The sequence below is a fragment of the Arvicanthis niloticus genome, chromosome 13 (genome assembly GCF_011762505.2).
Source record: "Arvicanthis niloticus isolate mArvNil1 chromosome 13, mArvNil1.pat.X, whole genome shotgun sequence".
NCBI lineage: Eukaryota > Metazoa > Chordata > Mammalia > Rodentia > Muridae > Arvicanthis > Arvicanthis niloticus.
The window spans coordinates 9,315,554-9,335,966 of NC_047670.1; the positions used below are offsets into that span (position 1 = coordinate 9,315,554).

The 20,413-nt window shown below is 33.1% G+C and overlaps 1 pseudogene; it reads right to left on the minus strand.

Annotated features, from left to right (window-relative positions):
* Positions 1-1,029: 1,029 nt before the first annotated feature.
* LOC117719443 (small nucleolar RNA SNORA17) lies at positions 1,030-1,148 on the minus strand (annotated as a pseudogene).
* Between the last annotated feature and the right edge of the window lie 19,265 nt (positions 1,149-20,413).

Consider the following 20,413-nt stretch of genomic DNA (forward strand, 5'->3'; position numbering starts at 1 on the left):
TACCAGAACTTATGGGACACAATGAAAGCAGTGCTAAGAGGAAGCTCATAGCTCTGAAGTGCCTACAAAAAGAAACTGGAGAGACCATACACTAACAACTTGACAGCACACCTGAAATCTCTTGAACAAAAAGAAGCAAATACACCCAAGAGGAGTAGATGGCAGGAAATAATCAAACTCAGGGCTGAAATAAACCAAGTAGAAACAAAAAGAAATACAAAGAATCAACAAAACTAGGAGCTGGTTCTTTGAGAAAATTCACAAGATAGATAAACCAGACTAACCAGAGAGCAAAGAGACAAGGCTGCCCACTTTCTCCCTTCCTATTCACTATAGTACTCAAAGTCCTAGGCCGAACAATTATACAACAAAAAGAGGACACAGGGATACAAATTGGAAATTAAGAAGTCAAAATACCACTACTTGTAGATGATAGGATAGTATACTTAAGTGACCCCAAAACTTGCACCAGAGAACTCCTATACCTGATAAACAACATCAGCAAAGTTGCTGGATAGAAAAATTAATTCAAACAAATCAGTAGCCTTCCTCTGTTTTCACCACTTATTTGCTCTTTTTTGGTGGTGGCCAGGGTCTCTGAGTGTCAGAATTCATCTGCGGTATGGTCTCAGTAGTGCTATGCTCTGTTTTTGTTCTATTCGTGTACAGTGGCACTAGGCAGGAGTCATCTTGGGCACGGTTTGCCCTTCAATGTCTGTGTAGCATTATTTGACCTGTGGTCATCTCAAGCTAGCTCCCTGTCCAGTTGTGGTGGCACTGGTTTGGTGGTGACCTCAGACTCATTCCTTACCTGGCTCATGCCAATAACCCCATGTGAAGGTGGTCTGTCTTGGACTCATTCCCACCTGGGGCCCTCAGTCCCAGGCAGGTTCTTCTATTCTTCAGCTTGTTCCTGGTACTTTGAGCCAAAGGCATCTGTACAACACTGAACTGCTGGTTGTCTCAGGCTCGTCCCTGTCTGAGTCCCCTTGTTCCTGACTGGTGTTCTCAGATTCACTTTTCCTAGAAAATGTTAGGCTACTAATCATTCAGATATTCATAGGTCAGAGCACCAAGGGTAGATACAGCCACTCTCCTTCCTGCTACCTACTGACGCATGCATGATCCTCTAAGTTTAAAGGGGAATAGAGGTGAATATAGATCTGAGATGGGTGGGATAGCGATATTACTAAAATACATTCTGTAAAATTCTCAAAGAATTAATAAATAAAATAATTCCATAAAATAGCACTATTCGGAAAAGGGAAAAAAAATGGTGTGGTGGTTTGTGAACAGATACTGTTCTTTCCGAGGACCAGAGTTTGCTTGTCAGTATCCAGACATAGTTGCTACTATTTCTCTTTCCTGTGGTATCTGGTCTGTGACATACTCTTCCGGTTCCACAGTGACTTTGTTTACAGTTAATATTCAAAATAAAGTTATGCTAACATATATTGCACTATGCCATATCAATTAACATTTTTTAATTTCTAAAACAGTATCTGGTATTATACAAGTCTTCGAAGTACAAATAAAATATCCTAAAGTTACAAGATAAGAATTGATTTTACTGGGATATAAAATAATGATAGAGATTCCAAGTAATTAGAGTCTCAGATACAAGGAAGAAAATAAAAAGCCAAAAAGTAACCTGGGATATAATGTGCTAAATTTTATCAAAATGATGAGAAACAAAACTAAGAGGTAAGCACCAATGAACCAAAGAAACACACAATCACCTTGGTAGTATAATCAAATTGCTTTAATCAGTGATAGAAACTGCTGAGATCAGTCAGAGAAAGTGCACATTTTTAAAATCAAAACAAATGTGAATTATGGTAGAAACATTATTAAAGATAATGTAAGTCAAGAGAATGTAAACTAATATTTTTTCTTGCTGGAAAAAAAACTCTCGGTCCTGAATTCCTCTTCATGTTTGCTTAATACAACAGTAACTGTTCTGAAATATACCATTCAGCCTTAACTAGCAAACTGAAGAAAATAACTTACTATGTAACTTACTTCATTCAAGAGACAACACATTCCTGAGATAGAGCAGGCAGACAGGCCTTCCTAGGGGTAGGAAGCATAAGAGTAGACACTTTTCTAGGTTTTGACTAATTAATCCATGTAGACTCCACACTCTCTTATTCTGGATAGAATGTAAAATTTTTATTGCCTGACTTGGAACTGTTTTCCTTTGGTTGTTCTAAAACACTGGTTCTATTTTCTAGAGTGGAGAATACTAGCCAAAGTCTGCTAATAACCTTTCTCCTTTTCTCTCGGCTGCTGGAATGTCTCTGTAGTTCCAGCCTGTGGAGTGCTATTGGAGGTCTAGCCTGTGCAGTGCTATTGGAGGTCTAGCCTGTTCAGTGCTATTAGAGGTCTAGCCTGTTCAGTGCTACCAGAGGCCCAGCTTGTGCTATTGGAGCTCATTTAGACTCATTTTCTTCATCTTACATTAATCTATTTTTTTTAAATCTTGATCTTTTTACATGTCAAAATGATATATTACATAAATGTGACTATACAGTTTTACTTTTAGAACTGAATTTAAGTCTTTCCTTGTACACCTTTACTACAGCTCTGAAATAGAATGCCATATGCTTTATACTGTACGTCCACTGGCTAGCACAATCACAGAGAAGTAGCAGAACAACTGAATGTCACTGGAGGAATCTGAAGACATGGGAACAACTGTGACTTGATCATGGATCTCACTCTACATACTTTAACTCTATACAAAATTTTTAGTAAATGCCATAGAAAAATAGACCCTCTTGAGAGAGAAAAATAACTTTGGTTAGGACAAACTATGTGAACCATAGCAGAAAACTTATGATAAATTAGGTATCAAAAGTAAAACTTAGTGAAAGTGAATAATAAAATCACAATGCCAGTCACAAATAATTGGCAAATGCATTGGAAACATAAATGAGAACATATTAATACCTTACAAATAAAAAGGCCATTCTTATGGGACCAAATGGCAAAATCTTCAGGAAGCAATTTTAACAGACAACGATTTACATATTTTATAAGCCCCCCACTCTTCCCAAATGTGCATATGTTAAAACTGTAGTGGAATTCCACTCAATATACTGCAATGATTGAAATTTAACGATGACGGCATTCATGCTTAATATGCCACTAATTGCTGTGCATCCTTCTAGGTTGCACATGAAGTTGCAGAATGCACAGCTACTTTGCATTTTCTTATACAGTTAAATGTATTTCTGCTATAAGACCAAGCAATTCCATGTTTAAGTATATACTCAAGACAAACTTGCTATAGACATTGTATACAAATTTCCCAATTTTCCCACATGATATAAACAATACATGGGGACAGTGGAACATAACTCATCAGTAAAAAGGATTTGGATATAATGAGGGAAACATGAATGTATATCAAACATAAAAGGTGATAAATAAAACAGACACAAAGTAATAAAAAATGTGTGTTTTTTTCCATGAATTCCTATGAAAGGCAAAATGAACCTATCACCACAGGAAGCAGGTATGCATTATATAGGACAATGTATAAGAGCAAAGGGCAAATGAACTATTTTGAGATAAAGAAGCTATCTGTCTTACTTGGAAGAACAATTATTATAATTATGACATCTACTATCATCAATGACGTGGATGCAGAATCACTGTACAGACAATACTTTCCTATTACCTTTGAGAAAAAATTTCATAAATGCTAATTTAGAAACTTTAAAATGAATGTCAGCTAAAAACCATCCACTCAGATCTTTTCTCTCAAAGTAAATAGCCAGGATTGGCTATGAGAGTATAGGTCTTCAACCCCGTCAGAAATCCAGAATGACTGAGTTAACTGAAATTATGGGAAGCAGTAGACATAGCTTCTAAAACTTAGCCAATTTATTGAGACCACTAAAAACCTGGAAAGCCCCTATACTACCGAATGTTGGAGCATCAAATTTTCAGCCTTCTGGCCCAGAATCATCTGACAGACCTTAGTGATGCAGAATTATTAAGGGCTGATTACTCTGTCTAGGCAGATATAATCAGTCGACTATTCTGCAGGTGTGTCCTATTCTGGACATTAATTTGTCTGTAGAAGGAAAGAGGCAATTCTTGCCTAATGGCTGTCACCACACAACTGGAGTATCTTCAAGGATGCTCAATTTCTTCTTAGAATCCACGACAGGAAGCTGTTAGTAGCAGACAGGTCTCTAATCAAAATGAACATTAATATATAAATATTTGTAACATCAATTCTATGGACTTCTGATGTTTTGAAAATCAACTACCCATGTAAGGTAACCTGGACTGTTGTCTGTTAACTCCTCTCAGCTATTTCTAAATAAAATATGGAAAACACCCTAACAATAAACTCAAAGCCATGAATTTGCTATAGTCCCTTAACTCATAGGCCAACCATCCCAAATCAGTTAAAAAAATTAAAGAAGGACTGGGTCTAAGCCTTGTATTCCTAAATGTGTTATACAGGCACAATGTATGAATGCTGATATTCATTCTAAAGCCAAGAAAAAAACCAGGTTCAAAACTAAGTGTTTTAGTTAGTAGAGATGACAGAGGTTCTGGTTAGTCAACAGAATGATGGACTGGGTATTAGGACTATCTTGTACCTCACTGGTACAATTAGGAATAAGTATGCTCTAATTGTATTGTGAGAAAAAAGTTGTATTTTAACAGGAAGGGTGATATGTAGGAGGAGCTAAGGGGGAAGGAGTACCGAGAGGAAGAGATGGAGTAAGGAGAGGAGAAGATGAAGGAGAGGAGAAGCTAGGTGATGAGAGACAAAAAGAGAGAGAAAGAGAGGGGGCATGGAGGCAGATGTTCACGTGTCTCCACCAGTCAAAGATAGTTTATATATCTATGTTGGATATTGGGTTACACTTTTGCTTGAGCATTACCAAACTTAAAAATCCTTTGATCAACATTTAAAAAAAATTGTATAAAAGCAAAAAGGAAAAGTGTGCATGGGATAGGGCTTTTCTAGGGAGGAGAAATAGGGAAAGGGGATGGCATCTGAAATGTAAATAAATTATTAAAAAAAGACAAAAAAAGAAGCTTTAAAATATTACCTTCTGAGTTTACTGTAAATGACACTAATGAATATGTGTCCAAATCAAGGATAATGTATTTTGAATGTCTTGTTATCCAGAACTGATAAATATGTAAGGTAAATACACTTACTCTTATTTTTAAATTATAGAATATGCATGTTAACAGAAATAGCATATTGTATGTATCATGTATATGTTTTAGTAAAACAATGAACTTAATGTTATCCTGGAGATACAGCTCAGTGCATAGTTTTGCCTAATATCTTTGTGCCTGCTTTTATCCTTTGTATTGCCAAAGTTAAATAAATAATCCAATACAAATTTTAAGATGAAACTAATTACATCTGAAGATTCACATAAGAATGAACTGAAGAATTAAGTTGTCTGCTTTTGGAGGAGTTGAGCTCATATTGACTAGATAGAATTTCATACCCATAGGATAATCTTGTTCTTAATTAAACAAACCAAGACAAATATACAAAAGCTTTAGAATAATTTTAGTTTAATAGCAAGAGTTAACATTGTTTAGTTTAAAAATTATTACTTTTTTGATTCGATACGGGCTAATGATATCAAGTATGTTATAAAAATATTAGATGTTAACATTTGTATTAACTAATCTGTAAGACAATACATAATATTAAAAATATGACAGTTTTACCCATGATTTTTTAAATATAAATGTATATTTTACTAGTACAGAGTGCTGAGGAAATTGTGTTTATTAAATTTGTTTACAGTCTAAACATTTAAGAAGTACATAATCTGAAAAAAAGGTAGCAAAAATACACAGAGATGCAACAAATTCCACAATAAGAATATTTGCATAAATAATGCTGTTAATATTAGCTTTTTAATAGATAAATAATTCTATATTCTTAATGCATCATCACTTTTGAAATATTTAAGTATTAGTTGGGAACTATAGAAAGAATTAATTAAATTATGAAACTTTTATGTAAAAAATTATCTAGGATTTTAGAGGCTATTTTAAATTGAAACTATTTCTGAGGGTACTTCAAGTGTAATACTGGGGTATGTTTTTATAACAGCAAATGTGTTTAGTATCTGGATTACGCAATCTGGAAAAATCTCAGAAAAAAATGTGAATGATGAACTTATTCACCATTTAAAATTACTTGGGCATCTACAGGTTTTTCATGTAGATATAAATAATTGACTATGAACTACCCTCAGATATGGTTCACTTGAGTTTCATCAAATATGACAACTTACATTACCTAGGTCCTTCCAATCCTACTGACCTTACTGTGCTAGAGTCTGCCTAGCCTTGTATAATTAATTAATTAAGTATAGCATACTTAATTTAAAATTGAAACAGAAAAACTAGGTCTTCATGATCACCTTGGCATCTATTGGTATAAATTTATTTATTTACTTATACTTTCAGAAATATGAGTAAGTGATATGGCAATGATGCATTGATTTAAATTTTGTTTCCTGTGGAAACATCTACTGGATTTGGAAACTGAACACAAATTTCTATATTTAAAATACATAGAAATTAGGGAGTAGAATCAGCAAAAACACCTATTCCAGAAATTTCAATCCTTTATACTTGCTATACCTTTTGAGATAATGTCGTCTTATTACCTCATCTTTCCAACTTACCTAATGATCACATACGTTCTTTGATGACTATTCCGGGTTGACAACTTCATGTACACAGGAAAAGAGGACTACAAGTGAGGCGTTTTCTCCATCCCATTGGCAAATGGATATGTCTGTGTTTCATGTTCTTGATGTGGGAGGGCCCAGTTCACTGTAGACAGTGCCATTTCTGGGTGGGTTGTATTGGTTGTATAAGAATGCAAGTAACAGAAAACAAGACACTATACATTGTTCACCCAAGGTCTTGAAATTCTGCTCCCAGATTCCAGCTCCGAGCTTCTCCTTTGTTTCTCTGAATGATAAACTGTAAAGTGTAAGATGAAACAAACCCTTTCTTTCTCAAGATTGCTTTTGGACAATGTTTTATCAAGAGAAGAGGAAATAAACTAAGACACGTGCCCTTTTAGATCACAAAATGCTATATCAGGCATGATCAAATTCATCACATAGACTAGGAAGTGTTATCTCCTGTGCCCTACCTGAATTTGTTAGAATATATATTATTCATCAGATAAAGGCTTTAAGAGAAGATAGTATTTTTTTATTTGTATCACCAACAAATAACACATTATATAATATATAATATATATAATAATTATTACATGCTTTCTCGGTATTAAATGCTTTGTGCACCACAGCAGAATGCTATACTCTAAATTCACACTGGGGTACTCTAACAAGCAGTCCCTATGCACAAATTTATCTTGACATAAAGGACATTGTTTTACATACTGAAATTCAGAGAAAGTACCAAAATTTAAGTCAACAGTCAGGTAAATATTTTGCAATTCACACTTTCAGAAAGTATTTGAAATATCTCATAATTTCATGCAAGATTTATTGTTTGTGGGAAAGTCTTTATATAACATATCAGACAGTATTTTAAGTTTATCTGCCCTTTAAGTTTGAAGCCTGCTTTTCAAAAGATAGTAGAAAATGTTAATTATTACCTGGCTTCTTCTATCATGATGACCAACTATAACATATATGCAAAACAATTTTGTTTTATTTTTTGATGCTTTGTTTCATAGATTCAGATATTTTCTATTCTAACAATAAACATTTTAACTGAGTACAGTTTAGTTCTGTTATACCAAAAAGTTTAAATATTTTTCTAAATGAGAATCAATACAATGACTATGAGCTTAATTTTAGTAGCATTGAAGACAGAGTTTGGTATTTTAAACATAAATATCTGCTTATATATAAATCAAAGAAAACAAAGTAAATTAGTAGACATTACACATTCTAGTGTACTTGTACATTTGAATTAATGATTAGCTGATTGTACTATTATATCAAGTTTAAAATTTCAGGAAAGCTAATTGATGCTTTTTCCTATTTTAATGCAATATTATTTCATCCAAGAAAGTATATTTCTAATCTGTAGTTATTCAAATTTTTTTTCATATTTCTGCCATCCATGCCTTTTAAGGTATGAGTGCATTCTTCTTCATTCAAAAGTATATAAAACTTATTATGGGACTTAGCTTTTGATCTACTGAGTATATCATCTGCTCAGATGTATCATTTTTAATTTTTATATCTTATTTGTATTTACATCATTTTCATTTTATTTCACATGTAAAACTGTAATGTAAATTGGAAAACTTTTTCTGTTTATGATTTATTCTGGAATATAATTTACAAACAACTTGATTCTTTTGAGGTGTTTTGTCAATGTTATAAATGTAACCTAAATAGAATTTAGTTTAGAGAGACCTGAGCTCTAATTCCAAGGCTAGACACATGAATACCCCACCTAATTGGTAGGGCTTGCATTAAATTATAGCAAATTGTATTTGCATGCTTTTAAAATGAAGAATTTATAAAAATTTCTCCCAATAATTGCAGTACTTAACATTTTCATATGTTGCACCCATAAGAAATTAATTTCAGTAGTAAAAGTGAGGAAACTGAATTTGTCTTTTATGGATAGCAGTCTTTTCTAGTTTTAATACTAATATTTTCCTGAGTTATATGTATACTTTGTGCTGTTGGCTTTTATAGTTTACTATTTTTATTAATAGTTTTATAATGCCCATTGCCATTTACAAGCTTGGGTCCAATATCTAAAATCCTTGGCTTAGGATGTTATTTATCACTTTCAGTGATTAAATGTGGGCGTATACAACACGTTTATGTTATTCAATCTTAGCAAGAAGCCAGACTTTACCTAGTATAAATCACTGACGGACGAATCCTCCTCTCCACGCTTCTGTGCCCTAGTTAACTCCTCCTTAATAGTAAGTATTTATACTAAGTAAAGCTTCGAAAATTATTTCTTGACAAAAAATATATTTCTAATTATACTAATTATAAATATATTCCAGTTATGTGAGAATGCTTATTGTTCTCTTTTATCATATATTGACTCCTCTATTTTCTCAAGAATTAAAGCAAGTATATTTTAATATTGCAAACAACAGAAATGAAACAAAGAATCACCTTAGTTCCTGAAATGTATGTCATGTTATCAATTTTTTATTTTGTTTGTGGAAGACTTTACCAGAGTTAATTAAAATTTCATCTTCAAGATCATTATAATGAAAGCAAGGAATTCTGATTTCATTAAAATAATCATGCAACTTAGTGTATTGAAACTTATTAGATGACTGCTCACAAAATCACCTGTCCTTGCCTCAATATTAGCGATGATTTGAGGGTTCCTGCCTCCTGTTTAAGAACAGAGTCCAAATAGATTCACCCCTGTGGCACAGAGATGTGCTTGCCAACAAGTAATTTTTCAAATGTTTGTCCTATAGATGAAGAGGAAAAGTGCTCACCAGAACTTAGAACTTAACTTCTCAGTTTTAGAAAAAGCAGACCCTTTAAAAGCAAAATTCTAGTAGTAGTAGTAGCTCGTTCTTCATCTGTGATAAATTAGAGCCTTGAAATCCCACCTCCCAACTACACATTGAATATGTGGCAATCTTATCACTCCTAAGAGTTGACTACTTGGAGTGATCAATTCTCTTATCAAGATTACAGAGTTTTAGAATATATTGACAAATAACATATTGACAAAACAGTAACTCTTATACCAATTTGTTCTGATTGTGAAAAGTGATCACCTATTTTAAATAATATTAACCCATCTGAAAATATATTTCTAAATTACTGTTTAAACTCTCTCTTATCTTAAGGCAGTTTTACATAGAATATTACTAGGAAGATGATAAGCATAGAGACTTTTTAAAAACCAATTTAATTGCCAAGAATGAAAGGGTACAACATGTATCATGTATTAGGGAATGAATTTACAAGTATAAACTCATCTACATGGCTGTAAATGTAAAGGGTGTATATGTAATCAAAATCACCTCTCCCTTCCCCCCTCCCTCCCCTTCCTCTCTCTCTCTCCGTGTTTGTGTGTGTATGTGTGTGTGTGTGTGTGTTTTCCAGATCTTTGTCTTTGTGTGTATGGAAAAGAACACACAATCTTTTTTTCACAGGGATTTTACCTCTTTGCTCCCTCAAAGTTGGAGTCTGCTCCTATTCTATCTGTACATCAGAGTAGAACGTGTCTGTGTGCTATGATGATAGTCACTGTAAACAGATATTTATACAGTTGAGATCAGAGATAGAAGAATGTCAGCACCAAATCCACCCATGATGGCACATATACCAGACAGACGACAAAGTCTAACTCAGGTTATAACAGCTTGTGAAATACTTGAATCATATTTTGCAACCCTTGAAAGAATTCAAGTTGGAGATTAGCAGAGAGCAGGCTCAGTTCTGTCTATAATCCTCTTCTATCTTCTAGCCAACAAAATGAAAACTTTAAAGCCGGAGGGACAAATAGAGTGTGAAGGACCTTCTCCCACATTTCAGGGAAAATCAAGACAGCTGTGTGTGCTGAAAATGGTTTCTTACACTATTATTGCTTTTGCTGTCATTTGTAGAAATATGAAATAAAGCCCTCCATGGTAATTGCTCCTGGGCTCATTAGTAGATATAACATCAGTAAATTAGCTACTGTAATAATATTCTGGTGATATAGAATAAAATCCTGTTCACAGAAGGTAAATTTATGTGAAAACAAATGACTATATTATACAGAAGCTTATTATATCACTGACAATTGGACACATTAAGGTAGGAAAAATCTCTAGGGACAATTCTTACTGAAGTAAAAGTAAAGTGACTTGGAAAAGGGGAAGCAGAAAAGCAGGGAAGTGTGACATATGAAGCGTTGATGAGTGGGTGGGAGACCAGCCTCTGCATGCTTGTACAGTAGGAGAAGTGGGCTGAACATGGTGGGAGCTTTATTCTCATTTAACAGTGCTGTATCAAGAGGGATGAACAGCATACTAATTAAAAGACTCATAAATTTATAACATTGAAATTCATTCTTTGAAAATGGAGAAATTTGAGACATCAAGATAGTAAGATAGATCTAACATATGATATAAATTTATTTTCTTATTTTATACAAATAATCATAGCAACTAAAATGTACACAAGTAGAAAGTTAATGAACAGAGCTAAACTGTTCAACATATATAAAATGTATGGAGGAGAGATATGTAATATAAAATTTAAAGATAAATCATATTTGACTTTAAAAGTAAAATGTATCCATTTATATCACCTCCATGAGGTGATTATACATAATCACTATTATTGTTATTATTGTTATTTATGAGGACTGAACTGTCACTATATGCTGATGTTCCATAACTAGCAAACTATATTCTGGAAGATAAAAATAATCTTTCAGAGTGCTGGGTATGTATACTCAGAGTACTGGTTATATATCTAAATTACCATTGTATATCATCTTAAAATTGGCTTAAGAACAGATAAATGAAGACTCTTTTTTTTTTTTTTTCAGGGAATGGCAAACAGGAATCATCACATACAACTCTATGTGGGGGAACAACCACTCTGTCCTGTGGCTTCAGCCATGTAAGCAATCTGAGAAACATTAAAAGTGTTTGATAGATGAAACAATGATAAAACTTTTTAAACTTCTCATGCATGGTTCACTCAGGATTGGGTCTATTATATAATGTTCAGAAGAAAGAAAATAAGCATAAAGTGACCTATACTAGACCAGACACCAATCAGTAAATTGACAACTTGGGATAACGTTCAATACCCAAATAGTAGAAAACAGTAGTATTAAAATAAGGAGCAGATAAGAAAAGGTAGAATCAAAACAGTAGGAAAGTACAAGGTTCAAATTTCATGTGCTTCCTGGAGCTTAAGTATTGCAGAGATAAACAAAGAAATAATTTAACACTGTAAAATCAGGAGTGAATAAAAACAGTAGATAATAAATAGAAATTAAGTTCTTATTCTTATGCATGGAAAACCAAAGTGTATTGAAACAAACCGAATGGCTTAGGCATATAAAGGAGGTAAACCAGTAGATGTGAATAAGCACTGCATTTATTCAGTTTGGTTTTTCTCGTTATATTTTCAAGGTATTTTGTGGAATTAAATTATTAACACGATAAACATGCACAGGTGTGTGAACACTAAAATCAACTGAAGGTTCAGAGCAATTGCATATAGTACAAAGATTCATTTGGTCAAGTTATAATATTAAAACAAAAATTGAAAATATTCAGATTAAGACAAAACTACCAGTTTCTCTCGAACATGATGAATGAGAGTAAAATAGAGGAAAGACACAGAAAAAAGGTAATAGTACCCATCTGTAGATACACAGGCTTAACGACAGACCAAACAATAATGGTGGGCTAGATTGGATCTGCAGAAGGGATTTTGGTGACAGGAAATGAAAACATTGCCACCTTGCTTGCCTTTCAATGGAAAATAGAAGCAATATCTCTTTGCACAATGAATTTCTGTACGACACTGAAGTGACATAAAAAAGCATGATCCATTACATCACCTCGGTTGTGTGATGCTCCTCAGTGCCTTTTGAGAATCTGGTGTGAGCATTATGATTCAATAGTGATACTGCAAAATTATGAGCATTGATTCAGAAGTCTTAATTTTCTCATCAATGCCTGCCTGTTGATCACATTGATCCATTAGTCAAATCTATGAATGAGGACAGTTTGTGTGGCTTATGTAACAAGCCTCTTACTTTTCTATAACATATAATTTGTACTTTTACAAGTTTTTTACTTCATTATATTTTAAATATTGTACATATTTTGACCATTCTTTACAAATGCTTTGAACAAATAAAATGAACTTTAATTTAGTCCATTGTGGAATATATTTTATTGCTTTTTAGCAGAAAATAAAAGTTATTTCAGCCATCCTAAAATCAATGTTGCCTTTACAAAATGAAAATAATTGCATTAAAGTTATTCTTAAAATCATGAATTTTCATATTTATTAAAACTATCTTTATTTTAGTTATGATTATACAAAAAATAGATACTTATTTAAATCTAATTTAAAGATTATAAAACATAACTACTCCATAGTTTAAGAAGAAAAACAATTTTTCATTGCTGAAGTTAAATAATATATAAGGATTATAAAACCATCTTGATCATGCATATGTCACATACAAAAGTATAACAATGATCTTCAAGCTAGTTTTAGCTAGCTGAAAATCAGAAGATATAACAAATATTTAACAAATCATCTCTGACTCATTTTAGATCGTAATTCTAAAAGTAATGAGGTTCTTATAAAATGTGAAAATGATTGTAGAAGCTTATGGAAAGCATAAACTTAATCTTTGGTATAGAAAATTATTACATCAGTCACACAAATATATCATTTCCAAAATTAAAATTAATTCAAATTGTCTGAAGAGTTCAAAGGAGCTTACATTTTTCTTCTGTAAACTACTTATGAACTATATGTCAAGAATTAGTGATCAAAATATATGAATTAAATTCTAGTTTTATTTATTCTTATTTATTTTTACACTCCAGATTTTATTCTCCCCCTTTCACCCTCTGACTGTTCCACATCTCATATTTCCAACTCATCCCTGTCTCCATGAGGCTGTTCCTACCCCAACCTCCACTCCGCCAGACCTTAAAACTCCCTGGGGCCTCCAGTCTCTTGAGGGTTAGGTGCATCATCTCTGATTGAACACAGATATGGCAGTCTTCCACTGTATATGTGTTGGGGGCCTCATATCAACTGGTATATGCTGTCTTTTGGGTGCTCAAGTGTTTGAGAGATCTCGGGGATTTATATTAATTGAGACTGCTGGTCCTCCTACAGGGTCACCCTCCTCCTCAGCTTCTTTTAGCCTTTCCTTAATTCAACCACAGGTATTAGTTGTCTATTGGTTGGGTGCAAATAACTGCATCTGACTCTTTCAGATGCTTTTTGGGTCTTCCAGAGTACAGTCATGATATGTCTCTTTTTGTGAGTGCTCCATAGCTTCAGTAATAGTGTCAGGCCTTGGGACCTCTTCTGGATCCCACTTTGGGCCTATGTGAAATATATACTCATCTACTAGATATTGAATCCAAAGTGGTTATCCTAGACATTATGAACATACAGGTAATACATGCAGACTTATCAGGTTGTATTTATATATCTGAAGTACACACAGGCAAATATGCAAATACACACAATTAATATAATAGAAGTTATGAATTTTGAAAAAAAGCAAGGGATAGTGCACAGGAAATGTTTGAAGGAGGAAGAGAGATGAGTAAACTATATTATTATATTTTAATTAAAAATAAATATTTAAGGTTAAGAACATAAGTCAATGGTTATTTATATTAAGGTGTTCACCAGACTGTCAGGAGAAGCAGAAGCAAAAATAGACAATTGAAGAAATAGAAAAAATAAAATAAATTCTTTTTGGCTTTGTGGTATTAGCCACTCACACAATCAACAAGTGTAATGAAATCCTTTCATTTTCTGGTAGATGAATTTGTACTTAAAATATACAGGTATATTTTCTTGTTATCAATTATAATATAACCTTCTACAATCACAAAGGTTGGTGACATGGCTATTTGGATACTGGATAGTAAAAGAAGTACTGAATGAAGCTGATTTGTTAGGGTTTAAGATTATAAATGCATAGGAGCATTCAGGAAAAAAAGAAACAAGAGAATGATGAAAAATAATGTATTATTGCTGCAATGGTTAGTTTATTTTACAAACAAAATAAACTAATGCCAATAATTTTCATCAATAATTTGAAATTACATATTCAATACTGAGATTTCAAAAATATTAGTAATTTGATTTATTAAAAAATTTAGAATGCTGTGTTAGCATCATAGATCTCTTTGGAAACAGAATAGGTAGAATCATCAAAATCATCAATTATTATTTGTCACCAAGTTGGACAGAAATTTTATTATGTACAGGTCAGTTGTGGGCCATAGGCTATTTATAATTTTCATCAATGACTTGGATGATAGGAATGTCTGTAAACTTAGTAATTTACAGTTCTCTATCATTGGAAAGCCTGATTAACACTTTGAATGTCAAGATTAGAACTCAGCATGACCATGATATGACCTTAACAAATTGGAGAGGTGGTTTTAAGCAATGCAGCTCAATAAAGCTACGACAGATATGGTTGTTAAGAAAATTGGGTAGAAAATGAAAATTATAATAATGTAGGAGTTACAATAGTGCTGTGAATGTGTTTGACAGAGCAGGATTTTAAAATATGATGGAATAAATTATATTGAGATGGTTCGAATCAAGAAGGAAATAATGGATGTTTTTTATTTCCTGTTTACTCTGGGTCTCTTTCCACAAAATAGTGCTATTTTCCCTTTCCTCCTTCATTTCCTCCTTCCTTTCCTCCTTCCTTCTCTCCTTCCTTCTCTCTTTCCTTCTCTCCTTCCTTCCTTCCTTCCTTCCTTCCTTCCTTCCTTCCTTCCTTCCTTTTTTCCTTCTTCCTCCCACTCTCTTTTCCTTTCTTTTCCCTTCCCCTTCCCTTCCCTTCCCTTCCCTTCCCTTCCCTTCCCTTCCCTTCTCTTCTTCCTTGTCCATGTCCTCTTCCTCAGTAGCCCAACTCACGACAGGGGGTACCTTAGGTACCTTTAAAATTACTATAGCCCAGGTTAGCACCAAAATTTGATCTCCTGCATTAACATCTGAGTTCTAACTGTAGAGGCCTAAATCACCATGTCTTATATATTATCAAATATTTGTACATATTATCAGTTACCACAATATCCATATCATATTATATACTCCTCTGAAAAAAAGTTTAAGAACAAGAAAAATATAAACAGTTTTGATGTATCACAAATCACAATGGCTTTTATTCCCATTAGTAAATTTGTTCTTAGCAACCATTTTTTTTCAGAGAATCCCAGTATATATTAAAGTATATCTTTATTCTATATTCTATATATGCTATATGCTCATTTTCTATATATCTCTAACAATATCTATCTGTCTGTCTACCTTCTTAAGTGTCTACCAATCCTTAAAGGTTATATGTAGCGATCACGTATTTTTTTGTAGTTGACAAAATAAATTTCTAATTATAGTGTCATTTTTCTGAAATATGAGATAAGAGTTAAATAGTAGAGAAAATTTCAGACTTCTGTTTCTTAGAAAAATTTAAAAGAGAGGTTAATTGGTTAACTACAAGTTTCTTAATTTTAGTTGTTATGAAATATAAAGCCAAGTATATTAAGAGAAATGTCGATACATTTCTCATAAACTATGCAGAGGACAGAGGTAAGTAAGCTATTCTTCTCAAATGGTACATATTCTAACCCAGACAGTGAAGTAGAACACTGAGAGTCAGAGAGAAGTGGATAGAAGGGAAGTCAGAGAGGAGTTATTTATCCAGAACCTCTTCATTTAGGAGATTGAAGCTTGGGGATTTTAAATTAGAAGCTAGTCAGAATTTTATGCATTTACCACTTTAGCTAGGTCTGGGAAGGGCAATGTGCCAGACAGCGCTGGGTTAATTTGAAGAGTAATATAAATTATATTTGTTAATTCTACCAAATGAAATTGAAAACCATTACCAAAATTCTTTGGTCAAAATAAGCAAGTTTTGTGTTCTGTCAGACAGGGCTATCTCCCTAAAGCAGGGTTTGAGAAAATATCATTGTGCCCAGGAGAAGGTGCAGTGAATATATTAGCCACAAATCTGCAAAGCTAGTGGGTTTTCAAGAGTTTGGGCTTATGTAGGAACCTGGCAGAACATTTCAAAATTATTTGTCAGACAGAACATCATAACTGGGAGGAGGTATGTGTATAGGGCATGAAACATCAAATTCCAGAAAATGGGTTAAGTCATGGTTTACAGACTGTAAACAGGATTGGTCATATAACAAGATGGCTTTTAATCTTAAAATGGAGTCAGGCTGATATATTATATTACCAGTAGTATTTTCCAAAACAATAGATATGTCAGTGACAGGCCAATACCCTAAATGTGCTATAGACCAGGTACTACTCAGGATGAAGAGTAACACACACAACTGCCAAAGAGACTGTAGGAGGAATCTAAGAAATAAGATAGTCTTAGGCAGCCATGATGAAATCACTGACTGAACAAGTTACACCATAGGAGAGCCTCACACTCGTTTAGAAAGACAGAAAGGGCATTTGTAAGTTAATTGCTTTTGATTGAATGTGAGATCCTGAGGACATCATTTTTAAAAGTCATGTTTGTAAGCTGCCTGAACTTTAACTGCAACATTGCTTGGGTTTCAAGATAATTTTTACTGATGATGATACTTTACAATTCAACTTGAATCGGTCCCAGATTGAATCATGTCAATTGGAATTAGGTTTAGATTTTATCACTCTACTATCTTAAACACCTAGGTATTCTTATTTTTTCCTTATAAAATATGAAACTATATATTTTAAAAAATAAATAATTGCAGGGAATTATTTTCAATGATTGTGGTAGTAAAAACTGTTCCACAATTCCAATAATATGTTATTTTTTCTTGTTCAACATGACTAACTTCCTCTGTCAGATATAAATTAAAAGTAATAATAAGATCTCAAGTGATGGGGGGAAGAAATGGTTTTCATTGCTACTGAAAAGGAGTTAAAGTAGAATAATTACATTGTGTGTGTGTGTGTGTGTGTGTGTGTGTGTGTGTGCTTTAGAAACTGCAGAAATGGTAGGAGCATCAACACATATAGGATTGTAAAGACTATTTATATTTCTGGGAAAATATGGTTGATAAAGTTCAAGTTCTGTAAGTATAAGAACCTGTGTTTCTATGTTTGGTGAAAACAAGCCAGCCATTTGCCAAGGGCCTTGTCCACTGTGTCTTCTTTAGCTTTTAATGAAAATTTTCTTACACTTACATTCCCATTTTTTTTGTTATAAATTAATAGTTTATTTTTACCTCAAATACTTCTAGGATTCTTGATTTTATATTTTCATAAAATTTAATATTTACCATATAACATATTTTAGAAATCTCACCGACTAGCAAGCCAATGAATTCTGTTCTATAAGGGAAGCACAGAAAACAATCATGACCTGGAATTGGAAACTCACCTCCTTTTTTGAGTCATATGAACTTTAATTTTTCTGAGCTTCATTTTGTAACAACATAAATAGAAATTATGTCTACTCTGTATATTTACTGTGAGAATTAAATAAGATAAAGTATTCAGAGTAAGCAGTACAATCCTTAATAGGTAAACGGCAAGTGTAATTAAAATTAAAATAGATTTTGAAACTTAAGGATCTTAATGTATATTTTGAAGTACAGGTTTGTTTGCCAGTTCACTTAATTTTTTCTTTTCTCTAAGGCAGGGCTAGTATTTCCTTAATACTGTGCTCATGTAAGGGTCATTTAAACATGGCACATTCCCATAGCATCTAGAATTTAGCAATAAATGTCTTGTATTTGCATACCAAATAAACAAAGAGAATGCTAATATTCTATAGTAAACAAAACCTTTCAGAAACTAACTTATCTAAATATTGACTTGGATGATATATATATATATATGTTTTGATATACATATATATGGGTGATATACATATAGTTTTAAATATATGTATATCATATAGATATGCAAAACTATATGCTTCTTCTAAAGATATAGTATCTTGATGATGTGTAGTGCATTTAATTTTTCTATGAATGAATGGCAACCTTTTACAAATGAGGTATTTTATTTTTTTGCATACACACAGTGAATTATGTCATAGTGACATAGACACTCCAGGAAAAGCTTGTCTCACAATAATTTTTTTTTCTACTTGAAAACAGTATGGGGACTGGACCACAGCTGTACATATGAAATGGAGCCAATGCTGTCCCAAGTGTGGAAAGCGCTCCAGATGTCACTGCTACTGCTTGGACAACATTCATTAGAGCTTGTCATCTGGGCATTACTGGTGCTGAAATATAGCCTTGGTCACAACTGTTGTCTGGCTGGTTAGAAGATGGTGGTGTATGAAAACACTATAGTCATGCCAGAACAACTGGAGGTGGTTACAAAATGAATATACCCTGGTGAGAAGTTCAGTGCTCAGTTTGTTTTGTCGTAATTATAATATAAAATAGTTGCATCTGCAGACAAAGTATGATAGTTTCTCACTGAATGTTCTATAGAAAAATACTATGAAAAATACTGTAGAAAATACTAATAAGGAAGGCATGTTATCTCATTATCGGTTGTTCATTTATTGGTTGAACTTACTAATGATTTATTTGAAAGAATATTGATGTAGGAGTGTCGAGGTTTTCAGATCTAAAGTTTGAAATATAAATACCAAAGTGTATACTAACATACTTTCTACCTATGTTGGTACATTTTTTAGGTAATTTTCGAAGACTACTATCCCACAGTTTGGGTAAGCACTCTATTTCTAAGATTAGATACAAAATACATGATGTTAAAATTATTAAAACTAAACAGAGATGATTTCAGTTGAGCTGAACAGAGCTGAACTTAATAAAATGTTCCCATAAACTATCTTTTGGGTCATTTTGGTTTTTAGTTTTTCTGTGATATGAAACTGGCAAATAGAACATATTTTTGTCACTTTAAGACATTATCTATAAATATCGATATAAGAAACTAATAATAGACATAGTTTAGAACATCATTCATGTTGCCTTATCTTATGCATGTATAAATGTAGCTTTAGATTTATGTGTTTTATCTCACCTTGGGTTTTTTGCCATTAAGAAAATCCATAGATCTTTAATTAGATTAAGATCTAGTAGAAAATCATGTCTGGTACAAGAAACTTAGTCAATCACACAGGACTAAGGAAGTCATGGACTTTGGAAAAAAAGAAAAAAAAAAAAACCTCTGGCCACAGTTTACTGAAGTAACATAATCCTTAACTAAATTTAAATATTTATCTTTAGGCTCACAGATTAATGCTTTGTTTTGCAACAGAGATGAATCAAAATAAGAGTATTTGAGCCCAGTGCCAAAGAATATATCTATAAAACAATTCTTGCGCATAAGGCTCAGGTAATATTCTAGAAAAAAAGATGGCAAGAAGATTGTAGGAGCCAGAAGACTGGACATTAGCTTTGTGATTTTCTTTTAGGATTGGCAGAAACTATGCCCATAAAGTCTCATCAACATGGCTGGCTAAACATAGGCTAAAACAGGGATAACAATGACAGGCTTGCTAATGGAGATAGAAGAGGGGGAAAACCCAAGAAGCCTCAACCCTCCACAAAAACTATAGATGACTAAGAAATGCTGAGAGTGGGAAAATAGACTTCCTCTGGGTAGAGCATAGCAATTGGTTCTTCAACACTAAGTGGTCAACCCTGAAAACATACACACAAATAGTACTACACAATTCGAGCAGGTTGTAA